The sequence below is a fragment of the Ixodes scapularis genome, unplaced genomic scaffold, assembly GCF_016920785.2.
Source record: "Ixodes scapularis isolate PalLabHiFi unplaced genomic scaffold, ASM1692078v2 PGA_scaffold12__126_contigs__length_90152505, whole genome shotgun sequence".
NCBI classification, from domain to species: domain Eukaryota; kingdom Metazoa; phylum Arthropoda; class Arachnida; order Ixodida; family Ixodidae; genus Ixodes; species Ixodes scapularis.
In genome coordinates this window covers 20501422-20521190 of record NW_024609838.1, presented here as the reverse complement: position 1 = coordinate 20521190, position 19769 = coordinate 20501422, and the positions used below count along the sequence as shown (strand labels likewise).

Below are 19769 nucleotides of genomic sequence, written 5' to 3'. Positions count from 1 at the left end.
TAACCTTCAGGCATTTCTTCTCGAGCTATGCCTCCAGGTGTCTCCACCCCCCTTTAAGTTTCCCCGTCGGGTCGGCCGGCAGGTCGCGCGTCAATTCGCCCCGCGACGTCAATTCGTCCGCTAAATCTAGCGGGGAAACTGAATTAAAGCATAGGTCACGTGACATCATACGACGTGACGTCAATTTCTCCGCTAAATTTAGCGGAGAAACTGAGTTTGTGTATAGCTGGTTACGTGACACGAAGCCGTGTGACATTGTTTTCTCCCGCTAAATTTAGCGGGAAACTGAACTGGCATTGCGGTCACGTGACGTCCATTTTCCCGCAGCGGGAAAATTGAATTTGCCTTTGGGTCATGTGACGGGAAGTCGTGTGACGTCACTTTTCCCGCTCAATTTAGCGGGGAAACTGAATTTCTGTTGAGGTCAAGCGACGCCAATTTTTCCGCTAAATGTAACGGGGAAACTGAAATAATGTGACATCATAGGCCACACCTTCACAAAATCCGGAACAACTGGCCAAAGAACGTTTCCCGTTAAAAAAAAAAAAATACAGCTGAGAGGAACGCCGCGTCAAAGTGTACCACTTCACGCGCTCACTAAGGTGTAACGGAAGTTCTGTCTAAAATGCTGCCGGGGGTAATAGAGACTTTTTAGCAAACCGTTACCGTGTTCCGCGTAACGCGCTATCGGAGTCTTTGAAACAAAACAAAAAAACGACATTGCTGCAGTGAGTGACTCAACCAGCGGAATATCTTTGGAGAAATAGCTTCTGGGACGCTTCTTATCGGTGGATACGCTCGCTTTGAAGGTCACAAAAGTATACACGTGCAGGGATATGAAATAATAAAGAAAACAAGTGAACGGAGGACTCTGAATCGCTTCGCGTTATTTAATCGGTCCGTATCTCCATCCAGCATATGTTCTAAAAATGCCGAGAACTGTCGTACAAAGATAGGATATCGTATCCCGCGATAGGGTATAGACTACATGCAAGAAGCCCCAATCTTCTGGCGAAAATTAAGCGCCGAATAAGGAACGATGTAGACGAGGTAAGGGGTCACTGCCGAGAGGCCCATCTAGAAAGCTGCGTTACCTTTTTTCGATTGAGTTTGCAATTAATACAAAATGGAGATACTATGATTTCGGTTAGCATTTGATCCGATCAAATCGTATTCTGAGCTTCGTCCCTCGCTGGGACGCCACGATTAACAATCTCCATGTTCTCCAAAAACAACAAGAAAAGAAAAGAAAAAACTGATTCATTATTTTTATATTTTAGATATAGTGATTGACATTTCAAGAAATGAAATATTTCATTATGGTTCTCGTTTTTTAAGTCACGATTAGTAGTTTGGGCGCTCTTGTAGGGTAGCTGCGCCATTTAATTGACCCTGAAGCGATAATGATATGCTTCAAAGTCACCACACACTGCATTTCTTTAACCGTCGGTCACTATAGAGTGCAATATTCCGAACCGCGTCACCTCTCTCGATGAAAAGTCCAACTTACCGCGCAACGACGTCCGGAGTTGGAAATTAGTTTGAAACTATATAATCGCGACTGTCATTCGATAATCTGCCGATACCAACCGACACTGAGGCGGAGTAACGGCGGGCCTCATCATATGCTATCTTTGTCAAGAGTGATACTGTCCTCGCAATGTCTCGGGGGCGTGACGTAGCCGACGTGCGCCCACCTCTGATTGGTCTCTTTCGCGCGTGACGTCAGCTCACACGTCGCTACGTTAGCGACGGTTTGTTCTCTCCGGTCCGAGGAAGGGCGCCCAGTCGTTCAGTGCGTCTCTGGTTGCTTAGGCGTTTCTATTGTCGACAGAAGCTCGAAACCGGAAGTTCGCCCAGAGTGTCGCCGTCTTTTGCGCGTCACGGTGGCGACCAATCGACAGAGATATCATCTATAAAGGAAGTGAAAACGGGCTGGAACCCGTGTAAGTTTAGTTGGAGATAGCGTAACAATGTGGGCGACCTGGTATGTAGATTGATACCATTACCATATTTTCCAACGTATAAATCAAGTTTGTTTTTCTTTAAAATTTTCGTCGGTGGTTTTTTTTTAATATTTTATTTATAGCGGTTCGACTTTTTTTTTTTTTTTTTATTCTCCAAAAGTACAAAATTCAACTGCATAAATTTGTCACGCGGGTATATGGGTAGAAGCCGAGGAAGAGGGGCCTAATAACATCGAGCTCTGGTTGGAATGATTACCGTAATACCCGAGAGATGGCCCACCTAAAATCGATGACAAATCGGATGATAATAAGGTTTTAACTTTCGGTGTGCCATAAGAAAATAAAGAAAGTTGAAAAAAATACTAGTTTTAAATATTGTGAACCTCGAAACTTGCGATCCCAGGAAGGGGCGATGAACCAAAGACGGACTGCCCTTCCTAGTCAGCAACGTTCGCTCATTTCCCGCCGTGGTTCAGTAACACCGTTTATGTCGAGGTCACCATTGGCCAGGGAACTGCAATTACTAAAAATACCCCATCTTTCGGTGTTTCAAAAAAAAAAAATAAAAGCAAGTCGTGTTAGAATTAGGGGTGGGCTATCTTTCGGGTATAAGGATATTACAGTAGTGGGTAGACATAAAGCTGCAGCTGCTTCTGTCAGCCGCGCGCTCTCGTCTCTCCTCCTCTCCTTCATTTTGAACTTGTATATTTGTCGTTGGATTCGTCGACGAGAATATCAAAACTTGCGTTCGCTCGCGAGGGATCGTAATACAAATATGCGGGCTTTTCAATGCATTGTTTCGCCGCGCCGACCGCCGTACAAATATGGTGCGACTTGTATACAAACTTTTTTTTCCCCTTGAATACAGCTGTTTACAGAGGGGTTGCGGCCAGTCTTGTACACGTTGCCCAAAGAAAGTAGTCGATTAAAATGACAATTACTCTAGCTTAAAAAAGTATTCCATTAAATTACCATGTTACTCTAAACATAAAGTAATTGGCCGTTAACCGAAAAAAGACAAAAAAAAAACGTTACTTCTACGATTACTTTAGCTTCACGAAACGACGATGCTTTCTAGCTGTTTGAAAACGGGTGTTTCGCACCGTCCGTTATGGGATTGCAGCCACCGAATAATTAACTGCTTATCTTTATATTAATCCACCAATTTTGGTAAATCATCATCCACTTGTCGGAGACTTTGTTCGAGGCTTTTTTGGGAGGAAACTTGTACGACCAAATAGCGCCATTCCAAAGGGAGGGGGCGGAGGGGAAACGGTTACAAGTAATTTTAGTACTTCCAAAAGTAATTAGATTATTGTTGTGATTACTTCCCCTAGTAAATGTAATAAAAAGTTCGCAAAATTACTCCAAAGGAATTCCATTACAACTGATTTGATGATTATAAATGAGTGCCGTACAAGCCAAGGTGTGACTCGCGCAAACGTGTGACTCATGGACAGAGGAAAATTATGCATTTTCATAAAAATATGCGTGTATACAACGCACATGAGATCTCTCGTGACCATTGGCCCTGCGCAGATCGAGTTTCCGAGCACAAACTCTCTTTTTGGGAATCGTCAGAAAGCGCTGCTCAAATCTCAATTGTTGGTCCTTCTGCGTGGTCAAGAAACTGGCTTTTTGCTGTTGCTGTTATTGTTAACAGTGCAAATCCAAATAAATAAAAACAAATGTATTGTGTTTTAACGAGTTAGAGTGTCACTTCTGAAAGTTTGCGTAAAGCGTGTCTCGCAAACGCAAAAACAACAGACAAGTGCCCACACGCATGAAAAGTGAAACGTATAAGCATGCTTACATTAGATGTTTCCGGTGGACACCGAGCCAAGATCAAAAATCGTACGTGTGACATTTGACTTGACGTGAGCATAAAAAACGCCATACTCGCTTTCACTTCGCAAATATAATATTTCGCGGTAACTGACAACTTGAGAAATGCGGGGCGTGGCCAAGTTCCGATCATTTCATTACGGCTCTACAGCAAATCAGGTTCCGGCATCAGGTGATAAGAGTGCCGAGGGGCCAATCACAAAGAATTAAGAAACTTGATCATCGTAGGCCACGCAGGCCCTGGGATTTTTAACTGTCATTGACTATAGTAAAGAAACATGAGCCTCGTCATTCCCTGGGCTTCGCCCTCTTTGAATTGCAGCGGTTAGAAAGACTGGCAATTAAAACACAAACACGGGCTAGGTGGCGCAAGACGCCGCCCTATTAAGAAAGTTCAACCGTGTGTATGCGTTCATCTATCCACTGGCATTAGTCCTGGTAACGGCACCAATCGAATAATTTCGTAACTCCGGCGATTGGAGTGCAGCATCAAGTTCGGATCCATTCACGGTTTCGTCGCTGAGCGTTCCGTCGCTCTGCATTCTACAACCGCCGACGCTGGCTCGGAATGAAAAAGGAAAGAAAAACTACGAATGGCGCAAAATATAGCCATACGCGTTCTGACGCACGCATATCCAGTGAAATCTAAGACGTCTGGAGCCACGGTGCGTTCTTCGAATGCCAATAACGAAGGGGGAAAAAAAAAAGTAGATGCAAGCAGTAAAAATGAACGGAAGTCTCCACTTTCTGCGGAAACCGGAAATCCGAAATCCTACGTTAGTCTTTTGTTTCCACGATTATCTTTTCTGCCTTTCTTACATATCTCCCTTTCCCCTCTTCCCCATTTCTTTTCTCTCTTGATTTTTGACGTGTTGTGCACGGAATGCTCGAGTCTCTTATGCATCCTGTGTTGCGGGGGCCGTAAATTTGCTCTGTCGGTTTTCAGTTGCTCGATGCCATCGATGGACGAGAGCGCCCCGATTCCTCGGAGCTTATCGAACTCGATAAAATACATTCAAACTTGTCACTCGAAATCCCTTGGCGGCCTAATAATTTATTATTTGGAGGGATGATTAAACCGCGGAAACAACACGAATAATTTGCTTCTGTTCAGACGCCGCGCTCGGACCAAGTAGCCCGTGCCACGGGTTCGATTGAGGAAGATGGAGTAAAGAACATCGAGCTGTATGGAAAACAGGTTGGACAAAGCACCCCCTGTAGTTCGATCTTTCCACGAAGTCTGTTTTCACAATGGAGGAAGGAAGCTTCTGGAGGTGACATGAATCACGGCCGGTGACATAATGTCGCCTCTAGAGGCTTTATGCCTCCATGGTTTTCACGTAAGAATAGAACATTTTCGAGAGTGCGTGCCATCTAGTGGCTCTTGCGCCAATTATCAGAACCTGCCACTTTTATGGGGAGTATTCACTGGCGGCCATATCTGTGTGCGCGGCTGCTTAGCCCTTGCTGACGGCGAGCTTCCAATGTTCTTTTGCAACGTGCATTCTACACCATCAAGATTGCCGGTCATAGCAGGCTATTAATGTAAGCTCGTTCTGAGCATGCGCCCTAAACATCGCCCTCAAATATGGTGTCCAGTGAGTGCCCCCTATAGGCACGCTAGCTCTTCTACCACGTCATGGACACGAGGGCTGCTTCAACGTTCCGAGAGGATTCAGATCCAGTCCCACGCTTCGTGCCCACGGGTGGATGGATAGATGCTAGTAGCTGTACCCTTTATAACGGGCGGTAGCCTGCGCCACCTAACCTAGAAATTAAGAACCAAAAGTGTGACCTCTTTCCCTCGCCAATTTGCTTACCCTCTTCAATTTCGTAACTATCACCAGGCGGTCTGGGATATCACCAGGATGACCCACGAAGCTGCGACCACCAATGTTGCTTGATGTAATTTTGAAAAAAAAAAAATGTTACGTTAGATGCAACGTTACTAAAACACTCAGTTGGGAAACTCGCCGACGAAACCTGGGCCGCTGGCGTCCACCGAGACCGAGCTAAATGCGACAACAGCGCCACTCTTATCATTTGTCTGTACTGTGGTCACCTTGAGCTTTTTGAAAGCCTGTTTTTGCGTAAAAACAAACGGAAAAGACTCTTTTTGTATGAAATTTATTGGAGTTTAGTACCACACGATGGGCGCGTGATGTTTTTATCATCTTTAGTTCGCAAGGTTTTGCGGAACAATTAATATTGTTTTTATACGACCATGCCTCAGCGGGCCTTTCAGGTAGCACGTCCTGACCTAGGTGCATTTTAACGTCAGTAGTTGAACGCGGCGCGTCCGCCGGGGAGACGGGGGTGGCACCCCTGTAACCTCTACCGCTCTATCTGTTCTTAGCCAAAATAGAAGTCACGTGCAGTTCTTCGAGAGGCCGCTGCGGGAGAAATGGTGGCGTTGTGTTCGTCATTAGCTCGGTGCTCGGAGACAGATTGGGGCCACTTTCTCGAAACTGTCTCTATGGAAGTTTCCCAACTGAGTGTTTTAGTAACGTTGGTTAGATGCTTCGCCTCTCAATTCACAGAGACAAATGACGTCACTACGCCACCCGTTACGAACGCACCATTTTTTTTTCCTGACGTCACGGAAAGGGAGGGGGATTCATCAAGTATAGGCGGAGCGTCGCGAACAGATATTTTTTACGTTGCAAAACTTTGAGCCTTCTATACTAGATATACTATATATATATTTGTCCCCAGTGAACGAAGACGGCCAATCACAGCGATTAATGGTACGCGTACAGCCACTCGCGAAGCCCTAAAACCAAATGATTTGTGCAGACATTTGCTGGATATTTTATTGCTACGTTAATTAATTAGATAGCAAAACTGCAGCGCCTAAATAAAAACAGGACTACACTTCCTCCGGACAGAGTATTAATGAACAGACAGGGAATTTGCCATAAAAATAAAAAGGAGGAAATAACGCGGCAAAGTGATAAGTGTGCAACTATCGTCAGAAAGTCAAACATATAAGCAACAAACGTCCGCTGAAGTTCTCTTGTTTCATTTTGTTTTTCTTATTTTACGTCTCATTCCCTAGCCTAATCGGACCCTGTCACATCGTCATCAAACCTAAAACAAAGGAACAACTACCAAACATATTAACTATAAAGGTAATGAGAGCAAAGATAGGAGCCGTATTAAGAACAACAAGGAGCAACAAAAAAACTCCTCAAAAGAAAACACGAAATGAAAAAAAAAAAAGTTGTCTTTCAGAAGAACATTCATTCTACGAAATAAAAGCGATACGTCGAGAAAAAAAAATACAATGAAAACGCAGATCAAGAAGCACCCCTATAGAATCAATCAATACGGCACTCTCATGCCTGGGACAGGATGGAAAACAAAAACGCAGTCGGACAACCCTGTGCTTATTTCTTTCCCCCGTCCCTTTTGAGTCCCCTTTCTCGCCCACCGCCCCCCAATACCTTCCCCAAACCCCCCTATGCGACACTCTCTCTCTCTCAACCAGTATTTTGAGCTGATCCCTATTTTTTCCCCTTTGGGGACATCCAGCCTGATTTATCTTTTTACTTTTTGTTTTTCGGCACTGCTTTGTTCTCGGTCAGGGGAAGCACTAGCAGGCTGGACTGCATCGAGTTGCTTAGACAGACATCTTTTTTTTTCTACTTCTTTCTTTTTACAGTCGTTTGGCTCTCGTTTTTGTTCCGTAGTCGTTCCCCGAATGCCTTCGTTTCTCAAAACGAGAGTATATCAAGCGAATCGAATAGGCCGAAGCGCGAAGAATGCAAGTCATATCCGCTTCACACCAGGCAAACACAGAACCAACATTTCTCTCCAACATAACAAAGAGAGCTTGTCTTATTTTTATTTTATTTTTCGATTTGAAAAAAAAAAGTTATTAGTACCGCTATATTCATGGACAAGGTGAGAACGACAAGGGTGTCTCTTTCGAAAGCCTGACCCCCAGCTAGCAGGCGCACGTTGCCTTTTGCCATTCTTCGACTCCGCGAACAAGCTCGAAGCTCGCGAAACGACGAAGATTTATTGAAGTTAAGAAGCTGGCGCTAATGGAGGGACAACTATAAGCACTTCCCTACCGTTCTGACTCTTCCAGTGACTCTACAGCGTGCTTATACCCCTGCGGCCACGAGGCAAAGATAACCTCCTTTCCGTCGAACGGCATTATACGTGACCGGCGAATCGGCTCGCAATCCCGACTACGAGCGTCGCGCGTGCACCACGTTGCGTTATAGGGGATGGCGCCGGTCGACTGTGCAATCTCATGTCAGTCCCTGGAACTGACATCAACTTTTCCGTCGAGCGAGGCTGTCAGAAACGTGACGATCACGATAAATAAATGTTGCCAACAAGGTGTTTGCGACGAGCGCCAGGTGGCGCGGGGCGCCACCACCAGCAATCATCTAGGGGTGGATGTTCGTCTACAACTGAACAAGCGTCGAAAATAAATCCAACTACAGTGTGTTAAAAAAACACAAAAACGTTTTCTTTTTTTTTTTTTTTTTGTATAATGTATGAGCAGCGCGACCACGACTCAACGTTCATTGTCCACACAGATGTAGCGCTAATAGCTGTCCGAACCAGATACCAAAGTGTCGGCACTACCCGTCATCTCATTCAAAGGTTATTAGTGATTCTCTGCTTTCTAAAGGGAAAATGGGGCCCAGTTTTGACCGTTTTCAATAACTGGCGCGCCATAGAGCTCCATGCATTCAATGCTCCGTCAATCGTCATTTTTCCATTAAAAACTTGAAAATCATAAGCTCTGTAAAGGTGGATGACCAGCGAAGCTGTTTAGCAGACGACACAGAACCGCCCCGAGGAGCCCTAGGAAACTAGACACGCGCGACGGGACCGCCACCCCGGGAGAGCGGAAGGAAAGGAAACTAGGCACGCAAGCGCTTGGAACGACGACAAAGAGAGGGCAGTGCGAGCGTAGACATGGCCGGCGTGAGTCGCAGAGCGGCAAATCATTGAGAAACCTTTATTATCTACCTGAGAGTGCACTGATCTTGGAAATGGTGCCTACTGATAACTAAGCTACTGAAAATGCATATTCAAGTGATCAGGCGTATAAGCTTTTGCACAGAACGAAGCAATTTTGCATCAAATTCGGGATCCGAGTTTTTGTTGACGCACACGAAAAATCCATGGAACCCTGGCCACAAAACAGCTTCGCTGTAGAAAAAAAAATACTTACAACTTTTGTATAACAATTAGTGGTGACTGTTAACCCACAGAGGTAACAAGCAACGTGACGATCGACTTTTCACGATTTTTGATTAAGAAGCTCCATCGGATTATGACACGTCACGTGCGTTTGCTCGGTTGCGGAAGTGATCATCTTTATACGTCACTTCCGCAGGTGCCGCTGGTGGAAATGACGAACGACACACCCGATACGAGGTAGAGTAAGTGTTTAAATTTCGAAACTGTAACGGCTAACGTATTTCCGTTACCATTCTGGAGTGGCGCCAGTCATTGCTCCGCCTACTAAATGTCATGATCAAGATTATGGGTAACTTCGAACAATATATTTTAAAATGTGTAGCGAACGAAAAGAAATAAATAAAGAGGGAGTAGGGTGCGTGGTGTTTTCTCTGTAACGCTAAAAGGCGACGCGTTCCGTTTAGGACCGCCTAACGTGTAACGTTTAACCGTCGAAGATGTGCCGCGTAACGGATTTCCGTTCCTTAGTGGCGTAACTTATATATAACAGAGGGGTTGTCTGCACACCGATATCCTATATTAAACAAAAATCATTGTGTGCCTGTAACGTTTGTAATGGTCACGTTCGTGGAATTAACCCAAAAGGGACGTCTCGGGCTGTTCGAGGCAGAAAACAATATAGAACAAATCGACACATAAATCGTGCAAAAAAAAAAAAAAAAAAAAAAAAAACTACGCAGAAATGTTTAATACATATACATATGTAGGAAGGAAACTTGCTTCGAACCCGCTTCAGGCATGTCCACACATGATTCTGTCATCATGTCTGCGGCGAACACTATGTATTTTGTATCATGTGCGACCAGCGTGAGTACGACTTTAATCGTTAACCTGTACAACATTACCCGTTGCTGCTATGTGTTACTTCGTTTACGAGTTAAGGCGGGTTCACACATACGGCGCAGCGGCTAATCGGCGCCGGAAAAGCCGCTGATGCAGCGCCGTTGCGGCGTCGCAAGTTGTTCTACGCCACTGTGGAACAGCACGTCGGCATTATATAAGTCGCGTGCACCATGGGAAGAGCATCGGCGATAAGTCACGTACAAGTCAAGAGCTGCATCAGCGCCGTTTTCTATGGCGCCGATTTGGCGCCGCGCCGCACGAGTGAATCGGTCTTAACCCCCGACGTGTCCCGTTACTTTCTCGCCGTAACGCGCACAATATTGCTGGTTGCCGTTACGTTTTGTGGCCGCGTCCCACCAGACTGACAAACAGGAACAACCGACACCGACAGGCTTTATTAAGTACGTGTAGCACACTCGCGAAGGTATGTTTGCGAGGCTTGTGATCGCTCGTGCTTACATTACGAGCACCAAGAGTGCAAGCCTGCCGAAGGTATAACTTCGCGTTTGTGCTGCACGTGCTTTGAGGCTTGTCGGTTTCGGTTGTTTCTGTTTGACGCTCTAGTGGGACTCGAGCGTTACAGTTACTAGCAAACAACGCACTCTGAATCCGTTATTATTATTTTTTTTTACGGTATGCCATGTACAACATGCCTCGCTGCCACCGCCACGTCGAATTGAGGCTTTCGCGCGAATTTCGTCACTCGAAGATTGAGAACGGCAAGGCGTGTCTTTCGGATGGTTCCAGCGCGCGTTCGGTGACATCCGCCGCGTTTCAGCTGCGTGCGCATGTTCGAAGCTCAGAAGACAGCGAGGTGTCAACGAAAGTAGCTCGTGCCGGAGCCGGAACAAGAGAAGAATCTTTCTATAGTTTCATAGCCCTGTCAGTTCGACGACGGAGCCATAGAGTGCCCGGTCGCAGATTTGGAGCGCGAGGATCTGGTAGCACAGAGCATCGAAGAGCCATATCTCGGGGAACCTCGACGTCAGCGCACAGCTTTTGCATCGGGGAGGACCCGAAACACACTTGTTCGCTCGGGAGAAGTGTGTTTCGGCGTCTCGCCGCAGCGGAGCGCCAGCCACGTGGCTCTCCTCTCATCCGTTGTCTGCCGCTCCACTTTCTCCATTTCGGCGGCCGCTTCTCGTGGCGATCTGCCAGGCTTTATCAGTGTGTAGAAGGCTATATCATATCGTGTCATTGACTGTTAAGCCTGGTTCACATGCAGCGGTTTTGGCCCTAGAGCGGCGCGATTTCTGCCGTCGCGGCGCTCTGGCCAGCACCAGCGGTTGAGCGGCACGAGCGCCGCGACGGCAGAAATCGCGCCGCTTTAAGCCTAGTTCAGATTCAGCGGTTTTGGCCCTAGAGCGGCGCGATTTTTGCCGTCGCGGCGCTCTGGCCAGCACTAGCAATTCTGCGGCACGAGCGCCGCGACGGCAGAAATCGCGCCGCTTTAGGGCCAAAATCGCTGCATGTGAAACACGCTTTAGGGCCAAAATCGGTGCATGTGAACTAGGCTTTAGGGCCAAAATCGCTGCATGTGAAACACGCTTTAGCGACGGGCGCGACAAAAGGCGTCACTTTGGTCGGCTTTCCTGGCTTTCCACGATTGGCCAACCACGAGCATAAGAACATTGTTAAAGACTGTCAATTTGGACGGTGTTGGTTTGAGAACGCGATGACTCCTGACTTCCAGTGTCCTTTTAAAACGCACCGTTGAACTGGTTGCAACTAATGACAAGTAGCCAGGGTAACAACTCGTGACGTCACGGCGAGGCAAATCGGCAAATCCTGGACGTGGCGTCACGAATGAAACCGTCAGAGGACGCTACCGCAACATCACGGCGCTAACAGACAACTCGCGGTTCATTGTACAAGCGCTAGAAATCCCCGCAAAAGCGGAGCCCTTTCATTCATAACAAACATACGCGAACAGTTTTTTTTTTATTATTCGTTCCTTGCGCACACAAGCTTACGTCGGCATAAGCATTAAACAAGAACGAAAAGACACGGCATAAGCAAAACTCCAGCGCGCTCCGAGTCCAATGGCTCCGCAACTTTCCAAGCGTCCGTAAGTCAGCACGTTACAAGTGCCACTATATTTCTCTTCGCGATTGTTTTCTGCTAACAGAAGCAAACAGACTGACGTTTGTATCTAGACTCCCACCTTGGCTTCAAACGACAACAACGAAAAGAAGAAGTATCACGCACGCGCAATAAAAAAATTACTGCCGAATCCAACGCCAGCGTCTGTTCAAGTCTCACGTGCGATCACGCGTGAACATAACTCGAATACAAACGTTTACATTCCGAGTAAAACAACGCTTTACCTTGCCGAGCTAAACTTTAACTCCTCTACTCTTTGTTGCTTTCCTTTTGGTTCGGTGTAGTCCTCCGGTGCGCGCAACCTGTCGGCTCCGCAATCGCTCAACTCGGAGGGACGCCCAACTTTTTTTTTTTATTTTCTCTCTTTTGCGCTCGCAAACTTTGAACTGTTTGGGAAGTTGTATCAGCCGAAGCCCGCGGCGTCTGACTCGTGTGTGTATGTGTGTGTATACGGATAGATACGTGAGTAGGGTAAACCTGGCTGGCACCGAGAGAAGGGTGCGAAAGTTCGGCTTCAAAGTTCGAATAATGAATCCGAGTTCGCATATACACAAGTCACTCTAATGTTTTTTTTTTTTTTTTGCCAGTTTTGTTTTGTTTGCACGCGTCCTCTTTCCTTCCGGATTACGTCGATCTAAAGCGTTGAAAAACTAATGCGATGTAGTTCGGACTGAGTATTTTTCGTATAGCACGCGCTTGCCTCAGATACAAGTGAACTATAAAGCCGCAGACGCGGCTTTATAGTTATTGTATGACCAATATGACAGCTGAGCGTCATAGAAGGAATATACACATATCAGACAGGGCTTGCAGATTGTCTTTTGTATGATGTTTAAGAAGTGCGACCACGGCTTTTATGTTTCTTTCTCCCGGCATGTGGTGTATCCTCTACAGTAAATGTCCGTGCGTCCACTTTTTTATAAAACATTATAAAAACAATATAAAAAAAACATCTGCGAGGTCACTTTTCTGCACGACACGGAGAGAGCCAATCAAGAGGTGCAATCAGGAACAATAAAACAATTCCAACTAATGACAAAAGTCCAAATACAATTAGATTTAAAAAAAAACGCGACGTGCGCAGTGACGACAATGATTAGGTGAAACGATTATGACACGATGCTCATTGTCACCGAAAAATTATAGTATGTTTTTTGTGTAATCGCATTGTGATCTTCCTCATGCGCTCGAAATCCTTCTACTGCTCGCCGTGATTGGCTGTTTTTCTGATGTGCAGAAAAGTGAGCTCAAAGACTTGGTGAAGCAATCATCACGGACCCAATAAATGACGAATAGAAAAAAAAAAAGTTTGCCGAAAGATATTGTTTGCGTCGTGACGACATTGAAGGTAACATCACGCAAACACATTGGGTGAGGAGGAGTGAGAAACTATCGTTCGCTCTAAAACTAAGCAGTTTGGAAAATATAAAACGAGCGATCGCTGCCCTTTCGAGGTGTCATCCGTCTACGCACAAATGCTTCGTCCACGTGGACCACTGTTTAAACACGGCTGTCTCTCTCTGCGAACACCGGTAGGTCACGCCGAAAAAAAAAAGGGGGGATTCACGCGAGAGCTGCAATTAAAAACAGCAAAAGGGAATGGATCGAAACCTATACTCGACAGACGTGGACACACATTATCCGTCTTTTTATCCCGCCTTATCGGGCTTGACTTTATATTTTTTTGTATATTTTTTTGCGTTTTAAAGACAAGGGTGTGCTTAGACTGGTCCCACATCTGTCTCTTGTATTGTTATATATGTATTTTTTTTTCTCTCCTTTAGTTGCTTCGTTGTTTGAACAGGGCGTAGAGTTTTTATCACCTCGGCTCGCGAGCAACACCTCGCGGCGGGGCTCGTCGGCCATTTTGTTTTACAGCTGGGCAAACTCAAAACGAGTAATAAAAGATAACTTTCATCCTCTCCTTTGGCTTTCCTTTTCGCCCTCTTTTAAGGTCCTTTCGCAGCTTTATTTTCTTTTCCTCGGCGCGGCGTTCATCCCACGTCGTAAATTTAAGCCGAATTTACAAACCCGGGGGTTCACTCTCTCCCTCTCTGACTGCTAGCCTCCCACGTTGAGACGCTGTTTTTACACTCCAAGGAAAATCTGGGGAGTCCACCTTCTCTCAACGCATTTAGCAGAGCCAATCGCCACAATCCACGGATGACTAGGCTGGAAATGCGTTTAGACCTAGGAAAGAAAAACAGTCGGGGCTGCGGCACCAGTATAGATAGATGCTATTGGCGGTACCCTTCATAACGGCCGGTAGCTTGCGCCACCTAGCCTAGAAACTAAAAGTACGATTCTTCCCCTCGCCCTTCGAAGCCATTTTCCTTCTCCTTCGCAATTTTGTAACTATCACCAGGTAGAATGCGATACATCGGCAAAAAGGTGTAAGGCACAATTTTTCGTTCGCACACTGCGTTAAAGGCGCAATGCAATGAACGCCTTTGACTAAAGCTTAACAGGCTGCATGGGCGTATTATATAGTCCCTGATAGGGTGAAAACGACAGGGGGGAGTTTTAGTTGTACTGCCTCCGGCACGAAAGTCCTACCTTCGATAACAATCCAATCGAACGTCCCGTAACCTTCAAGCGTGCAAGCGCAGACAATATGCACTGCGGAAGGCAACAAGCTGTTACTAAAAGCGCAGGGGCAACAAGCTGTTACTAAAAGCGCGGCTATACTAAAAAATAAAACTAAAAAAAAAAACTTGACGTTGTGCTGTTTTTGTTTTGTCCGTGTCTATATATAAGCTTCCAATGCGCAGATCAAGCCTTATACACGGAGCTTCGCGGCCAATTTAATACGCGCCAAAAAAAAAAAAAAAACTGAACACGCTCTGGCATCGTTCTTAACACGAGAGTTGCATCGTGGAATCTACAAGAAGACCGTCTATAGCGGAAACCACTCTTTAAAGTGGTCCGTTCATGTACACTTTCCCCGCAGAACACTCAAAAGAGCCAATGACTGCCCTCTACACTCTAAAAAATGCCCGTGCGTCTACTTTCCCGCACGACACTTGGAGAACCAATCAGCGCAACTTACGGAGGCAGCGCAGTGAATGGCGATGCCGAAACATACGTTTAGACCAAAAAACGCAGTCTGAGTTGTGACATTAAGCAATGCAAGCGTGACGTTTTGGATTGCTTAATGTCACAACTCAGACTGCGTTTTTTGGTCTAAACATGTGTTTCGGAATCGTCATTCGCTGAGTTGCCACCGTAAGTTGCGCTGATTGGCTCTCCGAGTGTTGTGCGGGAAAGTAGACGCTCGGGCTTTTTCTTAGAGTGTACGAAGACGGTTCGAGGCGAACGACAAAAAGCCCGGAAGTAGTACGTTTTGAGCCGCGTTGACACAATACATCATATACGAAAGACAGGCTGCAGAGATGTACGAAGCAAGCAAGTTTCGAGTACGCATGCCCGCGGATAATGTTCTCCTTATATGTTCGCGGAGAAACTCCGCGTGTCTGTTGTATACGACACACGAGCAGTGTAACAGCTTATGAAACGCAGAACGTTGCTTATTATCTCGTTCATTTGAGATTGGTTGTTTAGCCACGCTGCGAATCTCATTGGCTGGGAGCAATTTTAATATGCTGCGCACTCGTCGACCACACCGTATATACGTTCCTTAGGAGTTACAATAAGAACCGGCTGTGCAAAGTGTGACAACGAGCGTGACGTTTTTACATGTTCGCGATCACGTCCAGTGCGGCGGCGCCACGAGTCAATTTTTAGGCGTAAATATATTTTTACTCGCAGCGTCCGCCGAGTTTTCTACGTAGATAGTAGTAACCTTCTCTCTCCCTCTCTTTCTTTCCATTAATGCTAAGAAGGAAAGTAGATTTTTATAGGCGAACAAGTAATAGCGGTGCCGACTCTAGCACCCACCGAACATCTCAATAACGATGACCGGCCAATAGGAACACAGTCCGACGCGATGAGACCAAATCAGGCATGAAACAGGGGGGCGTCTTCAATGGCAACAATATTGTGAGTCGGGTTAATGCGCTCGTATTATCGTAAATCCTTACTCTATCCCTCCTCCCTCCTTTTTCTTTTTTTTTTGCGCTTTTAATTAGTAAGATTTTGATGAACCGCCAATCAGTCGACCTGAAACGATAGCTCGATTGAACACAGCCGTGCGCGCGTCGCTTATCACCGTCGAATCGGAATCATCCCTCATATCTGGTTGGCACTATATAGATAAGTGCTAAGTCAGACGCGGGGTATCTGTTAAGTATCGCAATGAACATCGCACCTGGTCTTTAGGAATTATTTTTTTCGTAACATTTTTTTCTAGCTTTTAGACGTTTGCGATAATACATACAGACTGCAATAGAGGTCCGGTTGGTAAACTCTATAGCTGCATTGTTAGTGGAGCTGTTTTCCGGTTTTTCTTTCACCCAGCGATATTACAAACTGTGATGTTTCTTCAGTTCTTCTCTTACCGCGTTGAAACTTGGAAAGTAAGTCGCGTATGTTTGCTTTTGCCCTGTGTCCATTTCGAATGTTACAGCGGTCCCTTGACAAAAGCAAGAAGGAATATGAATTTTAAACCAATTCGGAGGTCCGAAATGTATGTTGTCAAAAGAACGCGTTGACCAGCAAGGATATGACGTCAATGAAACTGCAATGCATAACGAAATCAGACAAAGGTGTAAACGCGATTATCCATCCAATAATAGCACTATACGAAGAAAGACCAAACCGCACAGAAAGCGACAGAAGAAAAAAAAAAATGATCGTGCGTGTGAGCCCTGAAAAGGCTGCTCTTAGCCCACCATTCAGTAGAGTTTTGACGTGCTAATAGACCCCATTCAAAAGCACATCGAGCAACACTGGTGGCCGAAATATTTTGGACGTCGCTTCCTGTACCAAGCGTGCGATTAGATCCGACTTCACGCCGAGTGCTGACGCAGCACTCGTGCCCAATAGACTGGCGCCCGAGTAGGCACCGAACCCTGACGCGACAGTCGTGTCGAATGCCGGCCCACATTGCGTGCCCGTAATTTTGGTGGCCTCGGTGCGACCCCCAAAGGGCGCGCACTTTTGAAAAGGGTCTATTGCGCTGAATTGAGTTATTTATCTAAGACTGCGTAAGAATGTAAAAGGCTCGATAAGGTAGTTAGCCGATAAAAAATAACCGAAGTTAATGGCAGTCTCGAAGAGGAATGAGGAGTTCGACCGATGCAACTGTCACCCTTGCGAAGAAGCCTAATTGACAACCAAGAAAAGCGGTTATAACACGACACAAAACGAAAGAAAACCGAAACGTCACTTAGAGAGAAGTTAATTAACGACTGCAAGTCACAGTATTCCAACCTACCGCGAGCACGTCAATTAAGGAAGTTTACAAGATGGTTTGTCTCAAACTACCTGAATTGACCAGAAAACTAAATAAATAATAAGCGTTGCTTAATCTTTCATTTCAACCCAAATTGACCATCCACGGAGCTTGATCCTAATCAAAACCCATAAACAGCAAAATAATCAACAACGAGGCACCGAACTGACTCGACAGTAATAACAGCATTAATAATAACGGATAGATTCTCGCGTATAAAAACAAAGCGATACAAAAGAGACGAATAGAGGAGAAGTGGTGCGCGAGAGTAGAAAGAGAAGAGTGTAAAAAAAAAAGAAATATCCCAAGAGTGGGGAAAAACAAGGAGCCGTTCGAAATACACCGATCACCATAGCAACCGGCGCTTGGAGTCTGAACTTCCCCTCGCAGTTTCATATCAAGCTTTCACCTCTCGCTCTCCTTCTCCGCTCCATCGCATATCGCCGAACGTTCGGACGCTGCGTCGAGCTGACCGGTCGCTACGGGTAGCGCCGGTCGCTCTCGAGCGAGCGCAACACGAAAAAAAAAAAAAAAAAAAAAAAGGAAAAGGAAAAGCGCATTATTAAAAAAGCATAAACCGATCAAACAAGACATATGAACGCTCACAGACACACAACACAAACAACAGCAACAACGTGTAGCGTGAATCCGAACGCGCGTGCAATTTGTCGAAGACACACAGTCGAAAGCGAAAAAGAAAAGTATTTTGGCATCCAAACCGGGAGCTACGCGGCACTCAAAAGACGCGAAGTCACAGTGCATGCTATTTATCTAAGTGTACGTTGAGAGTTTGTCTAGCAGATTCAAGGCTGTACCCGAAGCGCAGCCTAGAGGTTTTGGGAGTTTCGAAGCCGTCAGCGTTTGTCTCGGAGAACCTCGCGGATGAGCCGAGCACAAAATGACCAAAAACGAAACCGAAACAAGAAAGAAACGAGGGACGTCGTCTGCTATCGCAAGGTGCCACGACGAAGTGAAACTCGGCGCGACCGAGTCCGGCGCTAGCGCGAAACCGCGTGGAAGCGGCCGTGGACGTCCGCCCGCGCTGCATCCGACGGAGGATGAGGCGCACGAGCGCGCGGATCGCTCCCTCCGAGGCCGCAGGCTCCCCATCCCCGACGAGGCGTCCGAGAGACCGCGCGAACCGTCGGCCGTTTCCGACGCCGATCGCGTCCGAACCGAACCTTCCCCGACCCCGAGTCGGTTCGTGGACGTTGCCGGGACGTTCGCGCGACGTTCCCCGCGTCGCCGGCAAAGCGTAGCTCGTCCGCGATCGCGGTTAGTAAGGAAAAGTCACTCACACGGATCCTCACAGCTGACACCCTTCCGCAGCCATGTTGGTTTTGCGGAACGCTCTCCCAGCAGGCTCCGCGCGCCGCCGTCGGAGAGCCGCTCGGCGTTTCCTCCTCTCCCAGCCGGCCCGGCAGCGCGATGGTGTCGCCATCGCGCGGCCGCCGCCGCCGTTTAAAGATGGCGGCGCGCTGTGCGGGTGTCGTTTGCTAGCGTGGACGGCTCGTTTGTTTCGGACTGGAGGCTTTATTAAAGGGAATTCGGCCGGTTTTGAGGGATCCCAAGGCGTCGGGTGAGATAACGTGAGTCGATGGGTCTGTTTCATTCGGTGGGGATTGAGCGGTGGACGTGGTTTTTGCTCGTTCTCGGGCGCGCTCCGCCGTCGTTCGCCGGCGTTTCGCCCGAATGTAAACAAAACAATCTGGTTCCGTCGTCGCTGCGGAGTTGGCGGAGTCGCGTTCTTTTTTTAAAAAAACAAGGCGCGCGCATTGGCGCCACGTTCAAAACTTGCGTTCGAGCAGTTTCTGCGGCGTGGTTTGTTCGCGTGCCATAGGCGGATAGTTTTATGGCTGATAATTATTGCGGTGTCGGCTACGCCAATTTCCTACCATAGCGACATCTGCAGGCGGGGGTGGTAGGCTTCGAGATACGTCGAACGAGATGGCTTGCATCTCCCAGATACAAATGCAGCGGCAGGTGTTTTCGTTGTAGCTTTTTGTTCTTATTCTCCTTTCCTCTCGAATTTTGAAGGAGCGTCGAAATCGAACACCTTCTCGTCAGCTTGCCGTAGTTCTGGGGTGGATGTCGAAGTAGCCGCACAAAACAATCCGTGCGCGGTAAACAAAGTGTTCAACGTGACTTTGCGGCAAAGTGCGCGCGCATCTGGTCGTCGCTGGGTTTATTGGGGCATTTCGCCGAGTACTAACAAAATTAGGATAATTGCTTTATAAAACCAGGTCATCACCTTAATTTATTATTCGCAATTTATTAAACCTCGAAGGCACTTACGGGCGTTAGACAAGGTGGGAGTGCATGTTGGAGAACATTAAGAAACGGAAAGTTAAACGCTCAAGCACTTTCAGGAAACACACTTAATTAAACAGAAAAAAGAAATACCCAAATAAAACATTTCTACAAACACG

General features: G+C 46.7%; 1 protein-coding gene across 1 annotated transcript in view; it reads left to right on the top strand.

The window, feature by feature from the left end:
- The first annotated feature begins 18790 nt into the window (after nucleotides 1–18790).
- The window catches only part of LOC120849861, a 290230-nt gene continuing 289251 nt past the window's right edge, over nucleotides 18791–19769 (top strand). The window contains exon 1 of the mRNA XM_042289457.1: nucleotides 18791–18929. The gene's annotated coding sequence lies outside the window, so the exon portion shown is untranslated. The remainder of the gene's footprint in view (nucleotides 18930–19769) is intronic.